This window comes from Syngnathoides biaculeatus, chromosome 7 (assembly GCF_019802595.1).
Source record: "Syngnathoides biaculeatus isolate LvHL_M chromosome 7, ASM1980259v1, whole genome shotgun sequence".
In the NCBI taxonomy this organism is placed as follows: domain Eukaryota; kingdom Metazoa; phylum Chordata; class Actinopteri; order Syngnathiformes; family Syngnathidae; genus Syngnathoides; species Syngnathoides biaculeatus.
This window is the reverse complement of record NC_084646.1, coordinates 23,851,841-23,872,845: the sequence shown is the minus strand read 5'-3', so window position 1 is coordinate 23,872,845 and position 21,005 is coordinate 23,851,841. Positions and strand designations below refer to the sequence as shown.

Here is a 21,005-nt window from a genome sequence, read left to right as displayed (position 1 = left end):
CCAACGGTGAATTTCAGACAGACTAGAATTTTTTTAGATGCCGAATTTTTACAACATAAAATTTTCAGTGGCATTTTTAATGCAAATCCTGGTGGCACATATTTACTTCCAAAGATTCACTCTTCACACGTTTCCAAAAGATCCTGTTCGTCATGAAAAATGGATTGCACAGGTGAAAGGACCCGAGCTGTGTGGGTTCCAAATGACAAGTAGTTGTGTATGCAGCTATTTAAAAAAGAAAAAAAAAAAAAGGCAGCCGGAATGGACCAATCCGTTTTTCACCACACGTCATGATGATGTCATATTTGGATTTTTGTCTCTCCCGCCATGAAGATCCTCTCGAAACATTCGTTTTGGAGAAGATGCAGGAAGTGACGTTTATTTCCAGATGCCCACACTGGCGGCTTCGTGTGTTTATATCAGTTTTACTGGTGGGAAAGTAGCGTTTTTTTTTCCTGCATGTTCGCCAAAATGCCGTCTCGTTGTATTGCTGTATATTTCTCGAACACTCGGGAGGATGGATTCATATGGAAGTAAATATGTGCCACCAGGATTTGAATTAAAAATGCCACTGAAAATTTTATGTTGTAAAATTCACATTATTTCAAAGTGATCACATTTTGAATAGTTGTATTTCAATTTAACTTTTCAATGTTAACAAATTCACCATATAAAAAAATTCCACCTTTAAAATTAAAACGCAATATTTTCAGTCTCCTGAGATTCAACTGGCTTCAAATCGCTGTCTGAAATTCACTGTCTAAATTCAGTGTTAGGAAGGCAGGGTTACTTTAGGTGGGAACACAACACCCAGCCAATCCAGTTATACTTTCTTAGTCACGTGATGTCACGTACTAAGAAAGTGTAACTGGATTAGCTGGGTTAAGAAGGCAGGCTTACTTCAAGTCAGAACCCAACACCAACGGTGAATTTCAGACAGACTAGAATTTTTTTAGATGCCGAATTTTTACAACATAAAATTTTCAGTGGCATTTTTAATGCAAATCCTGGTGGCACATATTTACTTCCAAAGATTCACTCTTCACACGTTTCCAAAAGATCCTGTTCGTCATGAAAAATGGATTGCACAGGTGATAAGGACCCGAGCTGTGTGGGTTCCAAATGACAAGTAGTTGTGTATGCAGCTATTTAAAAAAGAAAAAAAAAAAAGTTTGCGGGGGATGCCGCCGGTGTTGTTCATCGCAGTCGCTGTCGGTCATTGCCGCCGCGGAGGTGGATCGGCCGGGGAGGTGTTTTGGCCGGGTGCAGGAGGAGAAAGGAGCCCCCCCCCCACGGGCCCTCCTGAGTATGCTACATACTGTCAGGGAGTCTGTTGTTAGTTAGAAGTGATCCGCATATCATCTAAATATGGCTTGAAACGATGGGGTAATATAGCCTCGATCACTTCACTCAATTGTGAGACATTCTCTTCTTCGATCACCGATCCGATCATTGACCGGCTGTGATTTACTCCGCGTTGCTGTTATGCACAGTATATCTGAATCCAAAAGCGTGTTTATTTTTAGGTTGAGATATTTATATTCTTTTCTGGGTCATTTGATGGAGTACTGTAACTATCGAACGGCCATTAAGGTTATTAAAAAAATAAATGGCAGTGGCATGGGCGAGAGAACGCGACTGAGGCAGCACGTAATGCTCAGATCAGACTACAAGATAAATTTGCTCTTTCACGATTGCACTGTCAGACTACAGCAATAAAACATTGTATTCCGACACCACTGCATCCTGTTTTAGATGATCATTGCAGCTTCATCTATTTAACTCAAATGCGACCGGATACACTCGTTACTGTCAGGATGACAACACGAATGGGTCGCACCAACTGTATTATAAGAAGAAAATGGGGGTGTGTTTGTGGTCTCCAGTGCTACTCAGGACAGGGGAGGACATTCGTGTAAGGTGTACTTGAGGTATGTTCACGTAATTTTAATGTGATACAGCTCGCAAGCAGGCAACAAAACCTTATATAGGCCAGCAAGCTAGTGCTAACGCTCATGGTTGTGTGTAAACATGCTGTCGCTCGGTCGAACACATGATATTGACCAGAGCAGTGAATACGGACCTTTTTAGAGAAAAGGCAGAAACTTTACAAGTGAAAAACTTTGCAGCACACCAAAAAAAAAAAAAAAACCAAGTAAACAAAACAAACAAAACGTAGATACATGAATTGCTGCATCTACTTACAGCCATTTAACAAAAGTCCAGACATAACCCTTTACCAGACTGATGGATTTTAATCACTTTTTTTTGGCATTCTTTGGATCATGACATGATGCATTGATTCTTGAGTTCTTGAAGCCTACTTTACATTCTTTGACATATTCTATTTAAGTGATTTCTTGATTCATCAGGTATGCAGTCACTCACATTTGAAAAATCTACGGGTGTGGTCGGTCATGCTCCCAGATAAAGTTGCAGGTGTGATTAGGGATGGAATCTCAAGACCTTATTGGATTAATACAACATAACTGTAAATTAAAAATAAAATAAACAAATACATCAATACAAAACTAACATTTCAAACTCAGAAATGATAATTTCCAATTTCAACTGATTATTAGTAGAACATGATATAAAACCGTATTTATAATTTTTCATCAATAAAAATTCTTGATCTGACAAACTTTATCTGAAGATAAGTTAAATGCACTGGCCTGTCAAAGAATAAACATGAACAGTCTATACCCGCAATGTAATGAAGATGCTGAAAGTTTTGTTCAACATAATCGGCATTAGTGGCAACAAGCTAGCGATACAGTGTAACAAACATTACTGTAGGCAATCGTGATGTGTTGTTGTGCGGGGGAAAGCACGCATCGCGGGACTGCCGTAAATAGGAGGCCGCCTTGCTAGAACGCGCCTTTATGTACGTGCCCTCAACGTACTGGCCACACTTGAATCAAGCGACGAGGTGGATGATAGTCCAACGTCTTTTTTTTTTTTGGGTGGGGGGGGTGGGGCACGCCATCACACTGCCTCACAATTGACCCCTCCATGGATATTGCGCAATCTGCGTCACTGACCAATCAGAGGCCAGAGATCTGCATAAACCAAAGCCCGTTTTTGCTCCCGACATTTTCTCAGACAACATTGCATGGTCCAGTATAGGTTTAGTTAGCGTTTTATCGCGTATTTGGGTTATTTAACAAAAAATATGGTTAAGAGGTGTAGTCACGGACTTTGTAATAGTGACGACAGGTATCCTGGAAGGCTAGTTGGTGGAGTTCGATTCGTACCCTTTCCAAAACCGAAGACCCACTACGAAAAATGCCTTCGATGGATCAAACTTTGTGGAAGACCGCATCATCAACTAAATCCATCTAATATCAACCGGAACACAGGTTTGCAGGAAGGTATGCCCTATATTTGATTTTCAATACATGTCTCGTATAAATGAATTCGAAGTTCTTCGCTAGCATAACAATGCTGCGTGTGAACGATTGACACACTTATTCTTTGTTGAGCGATATTTAGCGATGATCGGACTGCACAAACGTATTGATTTCTTGCTGGCTCGCGGCCGAAGCTTAACCAGACTGTGTTTGCACGAAGATATGCCCTAAATTTGATTTTTAATACACGTCTCGTATAAATGAATGAGACGTTCTCCGCTAGCATAACACCGCTACGTGTGAACGATTGACACACTTATTCTTTGTTGAGCGATATTTAGCGATGATCGGACTGCACAAACGTATTGATTTCTTGCTGGCTCGCGGCCGAAGCTTAACCAGACTGTGTTTGCACAAAGATATGCCCTAAATTTGATTTTTAATACACGTCTCGTATAAATGAATGAGACGTTCTCCGCTAGCATAACATTGCTACGTGTGAATGATTGAATGAAATCAGAAGCATGGCATCTCTCTCAGTTAAGAATGTATTGTATTTCGAATCTATAATATATCGTTGATTTGAATGAAATCAGAAGCATGGAGTCTGTCTCAGTTCAGAATGTATTGTATTTGCCATTTTTACTGTTTGTCTTACGTCAGCGCACGTGGCGTGAAGTCACTTCAGGAGGCGTGGTTAAGTGCCCTGTACGGAGGGGTCAATTGATGAAATGAGCACCCCTGATGTAACTGAATTTCCTTTGACATGGCTCATTATGTTGATGACTTTCGACGTATATGCGGTTGCACTACGTGAAGCAGCTCTGAACATGCACTTTTGGACTAACTTCCGTACAAGCTCAGTACAGTTAACTTGCATTTCCTGTTTCCCGATGAACACTGGTTGATTTGGAGCAAGCTTGTTTAGTTAACGTCTATGAAATAAACACGTAGATTGATGTCAAGACTACACAAAATAAGCGACGTCTTTCAATATGTTTTTTTCTACATGTAACAAATTTTACGCGCGTGATTTCTCGTGCTTGACTGTGCAGATTGGCAGGCACGAAGGTGCGCGAGCACTCGTCAAATGTGAGTGACTGCGTATGGTGGTAATCAGGTTTGAGTATGGCTTGTGAAATTGAACTCACCTTTCCCAAATTTGTGGTTAGTCACAATGACTTTGTGAGTTAATTATTTTTTTCCACAGAGGGTCTTGAAACGTTTTTGTGCATTAATAAATTGAATTATCATTTGAAAACTGCATTTTATATTTCCTTGGGTTGTCTATGAGTGACATTAAAATTGGTTTAATTATTTGAAACATTTATGTTTATATTAACCCTCTCTGGACCAAATAAAATTTTGCAGAGAGAAAAATCTGATACTTTCAGAAAATGATACTCTGGACTTAAAACGTTCAATTATATTAAACCCATTGCAAATTTGCAACCCCAACCCAGAAAGGGTTAAGATGGAACGGCAAGCATCAGTAGGAAAGTGGGCGTGGTCACACATAATAGTGTTTGAATGGTTTAGATGAGGGCGTCACTAAAGTGGTGCCCATGGGCACCAGGAAGCCCCCAGAACCACATGCATAGTTGGCAGGCTGTTCTGAAAACAGCTCACCAGTGATGGGACATTGTGATTTTCTAGGAACGTTGTAGAACATGGTGAAGCAGCATTCAGCTATTATGATGCAAAAAATGGAATAAGTTGCCAACCAAAGTGACATCAGCCCCACATGTGAATGTTTTTAAATGCAGGTCGAAAACTGCATTTTAGAGTACTTCCACTTTTGACTATATTTCTTGCTATGTATGCGCAATGAGTTACCTGAAATGCGCTATACAAATAAACATGCTTTGCTAGAGAGATCATTTAAAAATTGACAGATTTAAAGAAATAACTTGTTGTATCATGTATTATTCTACTTATTGGGACAAATCATCAACATGATCAGTATAGTCACTTAAATTAATTAAATCATAATGTATATTTTTCAGGGAGCTCATACATAAATTACTAGTCTGTTCTAAAACAAAAATACCAGGGCCAACTCTTTAGTCCAGGTCATCCCGGCAGGAAAGGTACTACACTGTACTGTTCGACTACTTCGACAACCTAACATTGCATATTGACAATCTCTGCATGTACACTCTGAACACTTGCAACAAACTATATTGATTCTGCTAGCCAATGTGCACCGAAATGCACGACCATCCCAGTTTCCATACGACGACAGCTCTCACATCAATTTAATGCTATGATGAGAGGTCTGATCATCAATGGTTTTGCAGTTCGTCTTCGTTAGAGAAATGTGCCGATTTCAAGAGTACAGTACCGTAAACACATCCGCATAGCAATGTCAAATTATAGGTTTATTAACCAAGTCATTAATCAATTGTTTGAATCATAACCCAACTCATATTTTTGTTTCGGGTTTTGCTGCTGTCATGCAGTGGCATCGTGGTCATCTAGTTAGGGAGGGCTTCATCTGTACATCAGGGCCTCATTTTCCTCCACGAGCAGGCACGTAAACATGAACTAGGGGGGTTCTTATCTAGGCTTGGCGGATATTATTTAGAATATTTCATCAGCCAGTAAACATAGCAAACAAGCTTACACTATAGAATATGGCGAGACGTGGGAAATGATAGCCGTGTGTCCGAACGTGACCTACAAAAAAAATGACATCGTTTTCGATTTAAACATTGCGTGATGCAGTCACTTACCAGGGAAGCGTAGCCAGACAGCTGGCAGATTACTTCCGTTTCTTTCCGAACATTTGACGCCCAAACCGCGCTGAACGTCCTGTTTTTAAGGCTTTTAAAAAATCACTAATCGGTGATGTGACACGAAAAAAATCCCAAGGCACGTAGCCGGAATCGACAACGCTGGGTTTTGACCCGATATTATTGCCAGAGTTTCGAGGCGATACAGCCACTAGAATGTCCGGCTCAGACTTCCTGAGAAGAAGCGTCCCCTTTCCCGAAAACCACGCAGCACACGTGAGAGCACGAGCGCTCATTGGGTCGTTGAGCCGTCACTCACGCTCACGACAGACTTTTGGTACAAAACCTGAGTCTGGACAGCACCGCAACTCACCGAACTGCACCTCATTGGTTCAATGTACATCACATGGTTTGAGGGCGCCATGTTGTTTCTACTCGCCCCATTGGGTTGCATTGCCTTGGATAGTTTCTGGCCTTTTTAATTGTCTGTTTGGCGAGTTTTAGAAAAATGGTTGGTTGTGGAAGACTGGTTAGCACATCTTCCTCACAGGCCTGAGGTTTCGGGTTCAAATCCGGGCTGGCCTGCGTGGAATTTACATATTCTCCCCGTTATGGGTTTTCTCCGGTACTCCTGTTTCCTCCCACGTCCCGAAAACAGGAACGGAAACTCTAAATTGCCTGTAGGTGTAAACAAGAGAGTGCACGGTTGTTTATTATATGTGCCCTTCGCCTGATTAGCTGGCAACCAGTTCAGTTCAGTCGTGCCTCTTGCCAAGTGTCAGCTGGGATAGGCCCAAGCACGCCCGTGATCGTAGTAAGGACAAGTGGTGTGAAAAATGAATGAAAGAATTTATCAAACTGCTGGGAATCTGAGATAAGAGTGAGACAACGGTGTTGCCCTCGAGGAAGGCTCGCTGAGGATTTCCTCAATACTTCTAATACACGTGACCAGAGGTACCAAATGTACACACTCACAATTGAGTGGTAAAAAGTGAACAACTGATTCACTCTTAAATGTACTGAAGTACAAAACTGAAAAAAAGAATAACCCTTTGTGTCATAGATATACAATAATCATTTTGATAATTTGGTACAACAGAGAAAAACATTTTTCCCCCCTCACAACTATCTAGCTCGTGTTGACTGAGGGTTTTATGTTCTCAAAACAATATGTCCCCACTGCTTTGCTAACATTGTGAACCAACAACAACAAAAAAAATGATAGATCTAATGATCTAATAAATACATCTTACTTGTGTAGGGTTTTCAGGTTAGATGGAGAACCTTTAAATGCCAGAAGGTTGGGGTTTATAGAATCTCAAGGGTTTCACAGGCCCGCAGCTGGCAAAGATTGACAACGTCCCGGAATCTAATCCCCCACGTGACGTATGGAAATACTCAAAACCCCATTTTGGGAGAAAAGAAACCTTGACAACACACCCTAGTAGTGGTAAAAAGTTGCCAGACAAATAGTCAAGTAAAGCAGTGATTTACAACCTTTATAGAGCCAAGGCATATTTTTTACAATTGAAAAATCCCACGGCACACCAACAAAATTTAATGCTTCCAAAAAGGGATCAATTAACTACTGTATGTACCTGTACTTGCTGCCATTTAGTAATAGAAGAGGATTTTTTTTGTTCTGTCTGTCGTTGTGCCTCACTGGCATAAATAGATGAATAAGATACATTATTTCTTGGAATAAATTTTTTTTTTTAGCAATTACATAAAATTGGATAACTTCCCAAGGCACAACTGAAGAGCGCTCACAGCACACTAATGTACCCCGGCACACTGTTTGGGAATCACTGAAGTAAAGTACAAATACTGTACCGGGAAAATCTACTTCAGTACTGTAACAATATATTTCTACCTTTCTACTTCCCACAACTGCTCATGAATATATTGTTGGTGAAAATATGTTTCATATGTGATGACAGTAAGTACACATATGTTCAGTTAATAAGATGCAAATACACATTTGAATAAATTGCAAGATATATTTATTATAGAAGCGAGAAGAAACAGTTAATATAGCCATGTGACACATTTTACTACAGTGACTTAATCACATTGGGACCTGACCACATAAACGAGTGCAAGACAATTTGTTTCCATAGTCGCATTCCTCCTTGTGCCAAAAGGCCAAATGCCCCTTGGTCCGCTGCAAGTGTCAAGTTGGCAGCCATCCTTCAGTTATCACAGTACTGTACCTTCGATGGGGACAGCATCAGCACTGTGATAACTGAACCAGGGCAGCCTGTCATGTCTGGAAGTCTCCATGCGTCATACAACTATCATCTGTAGGATGGTGATTCACAGCGGTTTTATTTTGCCCGTTTTGCAGGTCAACCCAATACAAATAATCCGTCATCCATACTCCATCCATCCATCCATTTTCTTTTCCGCTTATCCTCACAAGGGTCTCGGGGAGTGCTGGAGCCTATCCCAAGTGTCAACGGGCAGGAGGCAGGGTACACCCTGAACTGGTTGCCAGCCAATCCCTGGGCACATGGAGACAGACAGCGGCACTCACAATCACACCCAGGGGCAATTTAGAGTGTCCAATTAATGTTGCATGTTTTTGGGATGTGGGAGGAAACCGAAGTGCCTGGAGAAAACCCACGCAGGCACAGGGAGAACATGCAAACTCCACGCAGATTGACCCCGGGACCTTAGAACTGTGAGGCCAACGCTTTTCCAGCTGATGCACCGTACTACCGTCCATAATACATATTTTACAATGTTGACAAAGTATGATGTATGATTAAAAAGCTGTGTTATTTTATGGCTCATCAATTCCGGCCATTTTCTTAACTAAAGGAGTTTTATCATTGTTGTAATGAAGTAACGACGGAACACTGAACTAGAGAGTTCAGTGTTTCCCAACCTTTATTGAACCAAGGCGCATAATCTACATCTCAAAATCTCACCGCACACTACCAAACAAAAACGTCACAAAAGGTTTACTGAAATTATGATGATGTTATTTCAATTAATCACATTTTTTTAAGCCTGAGACATACAAAAATATAATCAGGCATTTTTTTTGTCTCGATTCTGTCCCTTCCTAACCATAAACATCAAACACCAGACAGTATAGTGTCTCATAATATTTGCCTATAAAATCGCTCTTATGTCCGAGGTGTGTTAAGAGTGGATTTGTACCAATTTTAGGGTCCGAAACACGTCAAGGAGGACAATTTTAAATTATGAACATGTTCACTATTTACACCAACACAACACACGCAGTATCACCAAAACTGTTGATTTTTTTTTTTTTTATCTTTATATGTGGAGTTGGTCACAGATTTAAAAAAATATATATTTTGGATTTGAAAAATCCTCATGTGTGTACCAGGCCTTTAATCGGTGAAATTGGGACGTGTTTAGGTGAACACAATTATGGTATATAGTAAATATGGTATACTCTTGGGAATTGAAGACACACAGAGAGAATAAATAAACGATAATTTTCTAAATATTACAGTTAAATTGGATAATTTCCCATAACACCTGATGATTTCTCAAAGCACTCCATTGTGCAGTGGTTGGTGGCTGCTAGATGACTGCTTTAGTTTATTTTGAGATCTTTGGCCAATCTGTACATGTGACTCTTTTATATTGGTTCCTGAGGAGAAAGCTCATTTCCATCGACAATATGAGTCACAAAAGTTTGGGTTTTGCTGTTCACGGTACCCTCATCACCAGGCAAGTCACTTAAAGTAGAATTAATTTGCTCATTCATTGGACTTTAAGTGCATAAAAAGGTTTTGCTATTTATTGCTGTTTATTAGATGTATCCCAAAAAAATGCTGTCGTAGCTGCTGACAATCTTCTTTTTCTGTCGGCTTGTCCCGTTAGGGGTCGCCACAGCGTGTCATCTTTTTCCATCTAAGCCTATCTCGTGCGTCCTCCTCTCTAACACCTACTGTTCTCATATCTTCCCTCACAATATCCATCAACCTTTTCTTTGTCTTCCTCTTGCTCTTTTGCATGGCAGCTCCATCCTCAGCACCCTTCTACTAATATACTCACTCTCTCGCCTCTGAACATGTCCAAACCATCGAAGTCTGCTCTCTCGAACCTTGTCTCCAAAACATCCAACTTTTGCTGTCCGACTAATGAGCTCGTTTCTAACCCTATCCAACCTGTTCACACCAAGCGAGAACCTCTCTAATCTGTACATCATGGACGGATCTCACCACTGTTTTATAAACTTTGCTCTTCATCCTAGTGGAGACTCTTCTGTCACATAGAACACCAGACACCTTCCGCCAACTGTTCCATCCCGCTTGGACCTGTTTCTTCACTTTCTTACCACACTCACCATTGGTCTGTATTGTTGACCCCAAGTATTTGAAGTCGTCCACCTTCGCTATCTCTTCTCCCTGTAGCCTCATTCTTCCCCCTCCACTTTTCTCATTCACGCACATATATTCTGTTTTACTTCGGCTAATCTTCATTCCTCTCCTTTCCAGTGTGTACCTCCATCTATCTAATTGTTCCTCCGCCTGCTCCCTGCTTTCACTGCAGATCACAATATCATCTGCGAACATCATGGTCAAAGGGGATTCCAGTCTAACCTCGTCTGTCAGCCTATCCATTACTGCCGGAAACAGGAAGGGGCTCAGCGCGGAACCCTGATGCAGTCCCACCTCCACCTTAAATTGTTCTGACACACCTACGGCACATCTCACTGCTGTTCTGCTGCCCTCATACATGTCTTGTACTATTCTAACATATTTCTCCGCCACACCAGACCTGCGCATGCAGTACCACAGTTCCTCTCTTGGTACTCTGTCATAGGCTTTCTCTAGATCCACAAAGACACAATGTAGCTCCTTCTGACCTTCTCTGTACTTTTCCACGAGCATCCTCAAGGGAAATAATGCATCTGTGGTACTCTTTCTAGGCATGAAACCATACTGTTGCTCGCAGATACTTACTTCTGTCCTGAGTCTCGCCTCCACTACTCTTTCCCATAAACTTCATGGTGTGACTCATCATCTTTATTCCTCTGCAGTTTCCACGGTTCTGAACATTTTCCTTTGTTCTTAAAAACAGGGACTAGCATACTTTTCCTCCATTCTTCTGGCATCTTCTCTACCGCTAGTAATCTATTGAATAAGTTGGTCAAAAACTTCACAGCCACCTTACCAAATTGCTTCCATACCTCCACTGGTATGTCATCGAGTCCAACTGGCTTTCCATTTTTCATTCAGCTGCTGACAATATAATCGTCAATTGATTAAAAATATTTATAATGTAAAATATTTCAATCTGTATGTAGTGAATTTGGGATTGCAATACTGTTGACATCAAACCCTGATGTGAATAGTGAGGAACTGATGCACGTCCCCACCCCTAAAAAAAAAAAAAAAAAAAAGATTTCCAACTACCTATACTGTATTAATAGTTTGAAGTCTACATATACCCCAAAACATTTTCTCAAAACAGGTGAACACCATTAAACATCAAACTTATTTTACATTACCCTTGAAAAATAATGCCTTCCAGATCAGGGCTCAGCAACCTTTTTGAGGCTGAGGGCTACTTTGTGAGCACCGATCGTACAAAGGGCTATGTGACCTGTTCGAGCCAAATTTCAGTGCCAGTTCATTAGACGTACATAAAATATTTTTGTTTTAATTTATTGTAGTAAATGACATTACAGGTATTTTAAAATTTTATTTCACGTAAGCAAGTCAGATTCAGAATTTAAAGAACAAATAATAGTAACAATTTGTGGCCTATGGTATTTTTAGAACATACCTCGCGGGCGCCTTATATGGTCCTCGCCGGCTACCATTCGCCTGCGGGCACCGCGTTGGTGGCCCCTGTTCCAGATTATTTGATTGAGAAAGGATCCAGGGGGCCCACCTCGGGGACTTTCCACAGGACCCCAATTTAGTCCAGCAGCACAATTGAGTTAAGCAAGTTGGTTTGTTTTGTTTTGTGGTAAGGAGCATAACTTGGTAGATTTTTCTTTTTGGATGGCAAAATTTGAATTACAAATGAGCTTCAGAAGGAGGAAACAGCAGTCACTGTTGCTGATGCACATTCAGCCTGTACCTAAACAGCAAAAACAGAACATGAGAACATTTGTGAGCTGCTACGGAAGGTAGGCCAGAACTCATGGCATGTCTCCACCGTCACACGGTGACTAAAGCTGGGTACACACATATGGATTTTTCATATCGCAAAAGATTTTTGGGGGGGATTAAAATAATGAATGACATGAATATTAAAAAAAAGACTCATAAAGATTTATAAAATGTAAAATAGTCTGTCATTTGATGTCCTTGGTCAATTCATCCATTCATCCATTATGTACCGCTTTTCCGGGTCGGGTCGCAGGGGAAGTAGCTTCAGCAGGGATACCCATACTTCCCTTTCCCCAGCCACTTCTTCCAGCTCTTCCGGAGGAATCCCGAGGTGTTCCCAAGCCAGCCGAGAGACATAGTCTCTCCAGGGTGTCCTAGGTCATCCTCAGGGTCTCTTTCTGGTGGGACATGCCTGGAACACCTCACCAGGGACGCGTCCAGGAGGCATCCGAATTAGAAGCCCCAGCCACCTCATCTGGCTCCTCTCAATGCGGAGGAGTACCGGCTTGACACTGAGCCCCTCCCGGATGACCAAGCTTCTCACCCTATCTCTAAGCGGGAGCCCGGACACCCAGTGGAGGAAATTCATTTCGGCCGCTTGTATCCAGGTTCTTGTTCTTTTGGTCACGGGTCACAGCTCATGCCCATAGGTGAGGGTAGGAATGTAGTAAATTGAGAACTTCGTCTTCCGGGTTAGGTCCGTCTTCACCACAACGGACCGATACAAAGTCCGCATCACTGCAGATGATGCACCGATCCGTCTGTCGATTTCCCGCTCCATTCTTCCGTTACTTGTGAACAAGACCCCAAGATACTTAAACTTCTCCACTTGGGGAAGGATCTCATCCCCGACCTGGAGAGGGCACGCAACCCTTTTCCCACTGAGGACCATAGTCTCGGATTTGGACGTGTTCATTCTCATACCAGCCACGTCAAACTTGGCTGCGGATCGTTTCAATGAGAGCTGGAGATCACGGCTTGAGGAAGTCAACAAAACCACATCATCTGGAAAGAGCAGAGATGCGATGCTGAGGCCACCAAACCGGACATCCTCTACACCTCAGCTGCGCCTAGAAATTCTGTCCATAAAAGTTATGAACAAAATTGGTGACAAAGGGCAGCCTTAGCGGAGTCCAACTCTCACCAGAAACGAGTCCGAGTTATTGCCGGCAATGCGGACCAAACTCTGACAGTGGTTGTACGGGGACGGAACAGCTTGTATCAGGGGGTTTGGTACCCCATACTCCCAAAGAACCCCCCACAGGACTCCCTGAGGGACAAGGTCGAATGCCTTCTCCAAGTCCAAAAAACAGATGTAGACTGGTTGGGCAAACTCGCATGCACCCTCGAAGATCCTGCCGAGGGTGTAGAGCTGGTCCACTGTTCCACGGCCAGTACGAAAACCATATTGCTCCTCCTGAATCCAAGACTCAACTTCCCGACGGACCCTCCTCTACAGTACCCCTGAGTAGACCTTACCAGGGAGGCTAAGCAGTGTAATCCCTCTATAGATGGAACACACCTTCCGGTCACCCTTCTTGAAAAGGGGGACCACCACCCTAGTCTGCCAATCCAGAGGCACTGTCCCCAATGTCCACGCGATGTCCACGTGATGTTGCAGAGCCGTGCCAACCATGACAGCCCCACAACATCCAGAGCCTTGAGGAATTCCGGGCGAATCTAATCCACCCCTGGGGCCCTGCCACCAAGGAGCTTTTTAACCACCTTGGTGACCTCAACCCCAGAGATAGAAGAGCCCGCCTCAGAGCACCCAGACTCAGCTTCCTCGTGGGAAGGCGTGTTGGTGGAATTGAGGAGGTCTTCGAAGTATTCTCCCCACCGAGTTTAGTTCAGCAGTCCCCCGTCCCCACTATACACAGTGTTGACGGTGCACTCCTTCCCTTTCCTGAGACGCCGGACGGAGGACCAGAATTTCCTTGAAGCTGTCCTGAAGTCGTTCTCCATGGCCTCACCGAACTCCCCCCACACCTGGGTTTTTGCCTCAGCGACCACCAAAGCCACATTCCGCTTGGCCACCCGATACCTACCACAGGCCAGAAATGCCTTATAGGACTCCTTCTTCAGCTTGACAGCATCCCTCACGGTTGGTGTCCGCCAACGTGTTTGTGGGTTGCCGCCACGACAGGCTCCAAAGCAAGTTCTTTTGGAGGTGGGAGTTGAAATTCCTTCTGAGAGGGGAATCTGCCAGCCATTCCCATTCCCTCACAATACGTTGGGGCCTGCCACGTCGGACTGGCATCTTCCCCCACCTTCAGAGCCAACTCACCACCAGGTGGTGATCAGTTGATGCTCCGCCCCTCTCTTCACCCGAGTGTCCAAGACATGTGGTCGCAAATCCATGACATGACCACAAAGTCGATCATCGAACTGCGACCTAGGGTGTCCTGGTGCCAAGTGGACATGTGAACACCCTTATGCCTGAACATTGTGTTTGTTATGGACAATCCGTGATGAGCACAGAAGTCCAGTAACAGAACACCACTCGGGTTCTGATCGAGGGGGCCATTCTTCCCAATCACGCCCTTTCAGGTCTAACTGTCATTGACTACGTGGGCATTGAAGTCCCCCAGTAGAATGATGGAGTTGCCAGAGGGGGCGCTCTCCAGCACTCTCTCTAAGGACTCCAAAAAGGGTGGGTACTCTGCACAGCTGTTTGGTGCATAAGCACAAACAACAGTCAGGACCCGTCCCCCGATGTGCAGGCAGAGGGAGGCTACACTCTCATCCACCAGGGTAAACCCCAACGTACATGCCCTGAGCCGGGGGGCAATAAGTATACCCACACCTGTTCGGCGTCTCTCACAGTGGGCAACTCCAGAGTGGAACAGAGTCCAACCCCTCTCAAGAGGAGTGATGCCAGAGCCCAAGTGGTGCGTAGCGCCGAGTTTGACTATATCTAGTCAGAACTTCTCAACCTCACGCACCAACTTGGGATCCTTCCCTGCCAAAGAGGTGACATTCCATGTCCCGAGAGCTAGTTTCTGTAGCTGGGGATCGTACCGCCAAGGTCCCCGCCTTTGGCCACCGCCCAGCTCACATTGCACCCGACCTCTATGGCCCTCTCACAGGTGGTGAGCCCATGGGAAGGGTTACCTGTTACCTTTTCAGGCTGTGCCCGGCTGAGCCCCATGGGTACAGGCCCGTCCACCAGGTGTTCGCCTTCGAGCCCCACCTCCAGGCCTGGCTCCAGAGGGGTCCCCAGTGACCCGCGTCAGGGCAAGGGAAACCAAGATCCAATTTTTGTAGTCATCATAGGGGTTGTAGAGTCGTACTTTGTCTGGTCCCTCACCTAGGACCTGTTTGCCATGGGTGACCCTACCAGGGGCAAGAAGCCCCTGACAACTTAGCTCCTGGGATCATCGGGACACACAAACACCTCCACCACGATAAAGTGACGGCTCAAGGAGGGGGTCCTTGGTCAAGATTGAGACAAAAACAGGCCGATTGTCTTTTTGATTACCAGACCTAACCCAATGTGTTGCTGTCACTCACGAAGCCACGCCCCCTTTAAAGGCTAAAAGCTAAAAGGTTAGCGTTAGGCACATAGTTGTTTTGACTTCCAGCTTGTCCCAAAGTGCAGTTACTTTTGATAAAACCTGATTATTTCTTCCCATTCTACTTAATTATGTTTTCATAAAATATTTTGTTGTTTTTCTTAATTAAAAACCAACTAATGAAAATTCTGGTGCTGTTTTTTTTCACAGGTTAGTAAAATAAATTCAATTTATTGGAGTGAATTGATTTGATCTAAGAGCCAATACAATTAGGAGCTTGGTTGTTGAATGAATTGAACTCCTAAATCAAGCTACCAATTTCTCATGGTTTACCAAAGCATCTGTTTGTATACATATCTGCATTTTACGAAGTAAAGTCAGTTTTGTCATTTTGTTGTAAATAACACAAATTGGTGAGAATGCTATTCCTTGTGCAGAAAAATAAAACGTACTGAATTTCCCCCCCAATTTTTAAAAAATATTTTTCTTCCCCTTGGCAGAAGGCTCGCTCTCATCAAAGCATTGCAATGCTTAATCTCATTATGGAATGGGAGAGACAAATTTATTATTCATACCGATTCCGAAGGGCGAGTGACGTCAGACTTGTTATGAGTCTCCTCGCAGGCTCCGCCCCAGCGGGTGGTGTCTGTTTGCGTGGCGGCTCCTCCTCGTCTTCCTCCTCCTCCTCCTCTCCTCCTCCTCCTCCTCCTCCTCAGTCCAACCCCTCTGCACTTCATGTAAACAACTCCGTTAACCCCGCAGCTCAACCCACTTCCAGGCAACGTTCACGCGTGTCGTGTACGGCGATAAGCGTCAACAAAAAACACGGCCAAATGCGCTATCGCTGTCGCCAACTCCATATTCCAACCAGTCAAAAGGTTCCGCCGTTAACCCCCCCACAATGACCGCCAACCTCAGTTAATTTTACACAGTTTTGTGAAGACTGGAACGCTGCGACGTTTTGTAAAGTGCCTTCGGGTAAAACATGAGTTTGAGCATGGGAGCCTTGTTTGTTGTCAGTTTTAACAAACTAAACAAACACACAAACCAACAACAGCATTGATGGTATTGCACAAATTTTTTTTTTTTCATGGAGATCAGTATGTTTTTTTTCATAAGGAAAAAAGTGCGATAATGATACGCAGCCAAATGTTGACGCCCAACCTTGCGCGCACACACAGAGGCACACACACCCCTTTCTGAATAAAAACAAACAGAATGCTTGAAGATTCTATTATCAGCTCGTCATTTTATGAACACCGCGGAAGCATCGGTAAATAATAGTATCATTTGGCTCGCTTACCTGCTTTCCACCCCTTCAGTGTCCCGTGTTTACATGAATATTTTTAATGACGCAGCAAGACCACACGGAGCAACGTGAGTGTCGCCATTTTTTTGTTGTTATTGAATTCTCCAAAGCCATGTGACAAGATGATCATGGTTTTAAAAATAGACTTCCGATTGCGGAAGGGAAAAATAATGTTTGAAATGAACCGGAAGCAGGTTGATCCTCCTCCGGCTTGTTATGGATTTGTCTGCTTACGAAGTGAAGGCGTGCGCAATATTTGACAGCTCAGCGACGGTGCTACACGGCTTGCAACAAGTACCACAAGTATATCATTCCTGTTGAGGAAGGGATCGCCAGAGGCGGGTGTGCCTCTCCGGATCAAATGCCAGCGATGGGATATCGTCTTGGAAATTTTGTCAACAAGTGGCGGATCGCAATCTGACCAAATTTGATGTATTGAACAAGTCCACACAGTAGAAATCATTGAAACCACGGGTCGTTGCAGAAATGACAGACAATATAGGAACTGTTTTGTTTTTTTACTTGGGGGGGGGGGGGGTAGAAAATACCTTTTCATTTACCCTTCGCAATATATATATTTTTACAAACAATTTTTTCCATAAAATTATTAGCTGCTGGAGAGTATCCCAGTCATTATCTGGAGAGAAGGCGGTGTACACCTGCCCATGGAAAGCCACGAAGACACGGGGAGACACACTTTCGTGCCACCATCATTAAAAATATGGAAAATTTAGAATCAAATCAAGCTATTTACAAATGAGGTACAAAATTTACAATGAGGTACATTGTGCTGCGTACGGTTGCGTATAACACCGTAAAAACGACGTCAATGGAATTAGGAATGACCTTTCACAAGTTAAAAATAATTTGCGGATTTTTACTTTTACAATAGCAAACGCTTTCATGATGATAACAAAGTAAACCTCATGAAAATTGGTTGAAAAAAAAGAAGGTTACGACTTAATTACAATCTCCATTTACTGCCTCTATGGGTATGTCGACCTTTCCAACATGGCCGCCACGGAGTCACGTTGCCTAGTCGGCCTGCTACAAGTCGCTTTAGAGCATAATTACAACTATTAAAAAAATATCACATAAACATATTTTATTAAATTCACGGAGGCCATATCAATAAGACCCTACCTCATTTTTTTCAAAAATTGTAATTAAAATAGATCTTTTGTATTTGATATCAAATAACATAAAAAAGGATGATCTCATTGGATAATTCGACATTTCACTGAGACCGCAGAAAATGGCCTCCAATTTCGTACTTACTCTCAGTGAACATAATTGTCACTATAATTCCGTCAATGGGTAACTTGTTATTTAATGCACAGAACCACATTCATGTTTGCGGTACAAACACTGAAAAAACGAAAGACGGCACAGTAATGATAGTTGACCGCATGGTGGTGCCATGGGACATGTACGTGCTTGGGTTTGTGTTCAATGAAAGGCTCCTGCTCTTGAATCTATGGAGGAAAACGCACACTGCCGAGAGAGAGGGCGCCACAAATTCACTATTGCCATCATTCAGGTTTCAAAAAGGGGCCCACCAAAGCTCTTTGACGAACATTTACATAGAAATTGCGCTATTTGTTCCATGAAAGTCTATCCATTCCCAACAATCTAATTCACTCATCGGTCTGACTATTTATTTATGTATTTATTTATCCATCTATCCATCCATTTTATTTGCCGCTTATCCTCACGAGGGCCGTGGGGAGTTTTGCTAAAAAAAAATTCTATAGAACATTTCTAAAGAATTTCTAAACAACTATAGAACTTTAGGACCCAAGTCCTATAGAATTTCTATAGAAATTCTATTGCTCTGTTGAAAATGTATAGAAAATCACAGCCAAAGTTCTATAAAACAAGTTGTTCTGTACAAATTCCATACAATTCTATAGAATTTCTTTTGAAAATTTTTAGCAGGGAAAGCTGGAGCCTATCCCAGCTGTCAATGAGGAGGAGGCGGGGTACACCCTGAAATGGTCGCCAGCCAATTGGAGGGGACATAGAGACAAACAGCCACACTCACAATCACACTTAGGGGCAATTTAAAGTGTCCAATTAATATTGCATGTTTTTGGGATGTGGGAGGAATCCGGAGTGCCACCATAAGGTTTAACATCATAAAACAAATGTAAATGTCTGACAAATATCTATCAATCCAAGCTACTTATCCTCACAGGTGTCGCAGGATCGTTTGAGGCTATCCCAGCTAACTTTGGGCAAAAGGATGACTGTACCCTGAACTGTTGGCCACTCAGTCGCAGGGCACATTTCAACACCATCACGGAGTGGGAATGGATACCACAAAGTCAGGCGTGTGTACCACTACGTCAGTGACTTGCTGACAAAGATAGCCCAAATAAACACAATACGTTTTTGTAGTACTCAAAAGCAACCTGGCCATGTGTTAAAAAATATTGGTCCCCTATGTTAGATGATGAATTAACTGTGACAAATTGCAATTTTTTTGGGTTAATTTTCACTAAGCCTGCAAGTATGGAACTTGCTCAATTAAAAAAAAAAAAATCACATAAACACCCGGTAATGTCATTGTGTGTGTTTGTGTGTTTCAATACATTGAATATGTTTGAAGGCGGCGGCATGGTGGCACAGCTGTAAAGCGTTGCTCTCACAGTTCTGAGGTCCAGGGTTCAATCCCAGCCGCGCTTATGTGGAGTTTGCATGTGCTCCCTGTGCCTGCTTGGGTTTTCTCCGGGCACTCTGGTTTCTTCTCACATCTCAAAAACATTCAACATTCATTGAACACTCTAAATTGCCTTGTTGTTGTTGTTGTTGTCTGTCTCCATGTACCCAGGGTGTACCCTGCCTCCTGGTTGTTGACAGCTGAGATAGGCTCCAGCACTCACTGAGTCTGAGATTCAACTTCCTGATGGACCTTCCTCTCCAGCACCCCTGAATAGACCTTACCAGGGAGGCAGAGGAAAGTGAAACACAACCGGTCCCTCTTCATATAAAGAGGGACCGCCACCCCAATGAGATGTTGAAGAGGCGTGTCAACCATGACAGCCCCACGACATCCACAGCCTTTAAGAATCTCATCCACCCCCGAAGCCTTGCCACCAACGAGCTTTTTAACCACATCGGTAACCTCGTCCGCAGAGATAGAGGAGAGCCTTCCTCAGAGAACTCAGACTCCCCTCTAAGGACTCCCAAAAAGCTGGGTACTCTGAACTGCTGTTCGGTGCATTGGCACAAACAACAGTCAGGACCTGTCCCCCCACCTGAAGGCAGAGGGACGCTACCCTCTTGTCCACCTGGGGCAGGGACAAGCCGAAAGAAACTTACTAGAGCTGAACAGAATGAAGAATCATCACAGAAATAGAAGCCCCCAGAATAAAAATGCAAATTTAGGGCTATTGCGTGTATCCTTAAGTTAAAAAAAACTACCCAGCAATGGTAAATAATGTCAAATCCTAATAACACTGTATGTAATACCGGTAGCTAACCTTGGTGAGATTATTTAAAAATTAAAACTCAGTCGAGCACACGTTTCTTTTTTTTTGCAGTCGTTTCCTGTAATCAGATTACATCACATTTTGCCTGTCTTCTTATTTTTTGGTGGGGGCGGTCCAGTGCTCATAACACTGGATTTAAACACCTCCCATATAACTAAAACAGGAATACATGTCGGCTTTGTAAAATGAACAATAATTGAGGCCACAATAGATGGTCTTAAATTTGCCATCTTAGTTTACACTCGTGAAAGGTTCACCAGACGGAGCTCGAACAGCTGTGTTTTCTCCTGTATAAAATGGAATTCTTGTAGGCTGAAATGTGGACATTTTTAGGCAGACAGATGACAGGACATGACATACAGCAGCTGTTCTTAACTGTAAATGTTGAATGTGAGGCCACAGGCGTTCTGCCTCTTCTCACTGCAAATTGGACTCTGGTGCTCCCGCCATGCTTCATTCATACAGTGAATGAGTCACTGCAAGGCCGCAGAC

General features: G+C 43.2%; 1 protein-coding gene across 4 annotated transcripts in view; it reads right to left on the bottom strand.

Moving 5' to 3' along the window:
- The window catches only part of jak1 (Janus kinase 1), a 57,270-nt gene extending 39,955 nt beyond the window's left edge, over positions 1–17,315 (bottom strand). For 2 of the 4 annotated variants that reach the window (XR_009795676.1, XM_061824490.1), the window contains exon 1: positions 6,089–6,350. The gene's annotated coding sequence lies outside the window, so the exon portion shown is untranslated. Of the gene's footprint in view, positions 1–5,979; positions 6,000–6,088; positions 6,351–16,285; positions 16,442–17,013 lie in introns of those variants that run through there. The other 2 variants (XM_061824491.1, XM_061824493.1) reach the window with 2 other exon arrangements.
- Between the last annotated feature and the right edge of the window lie 3,690 nt (positions 17,316–21,005).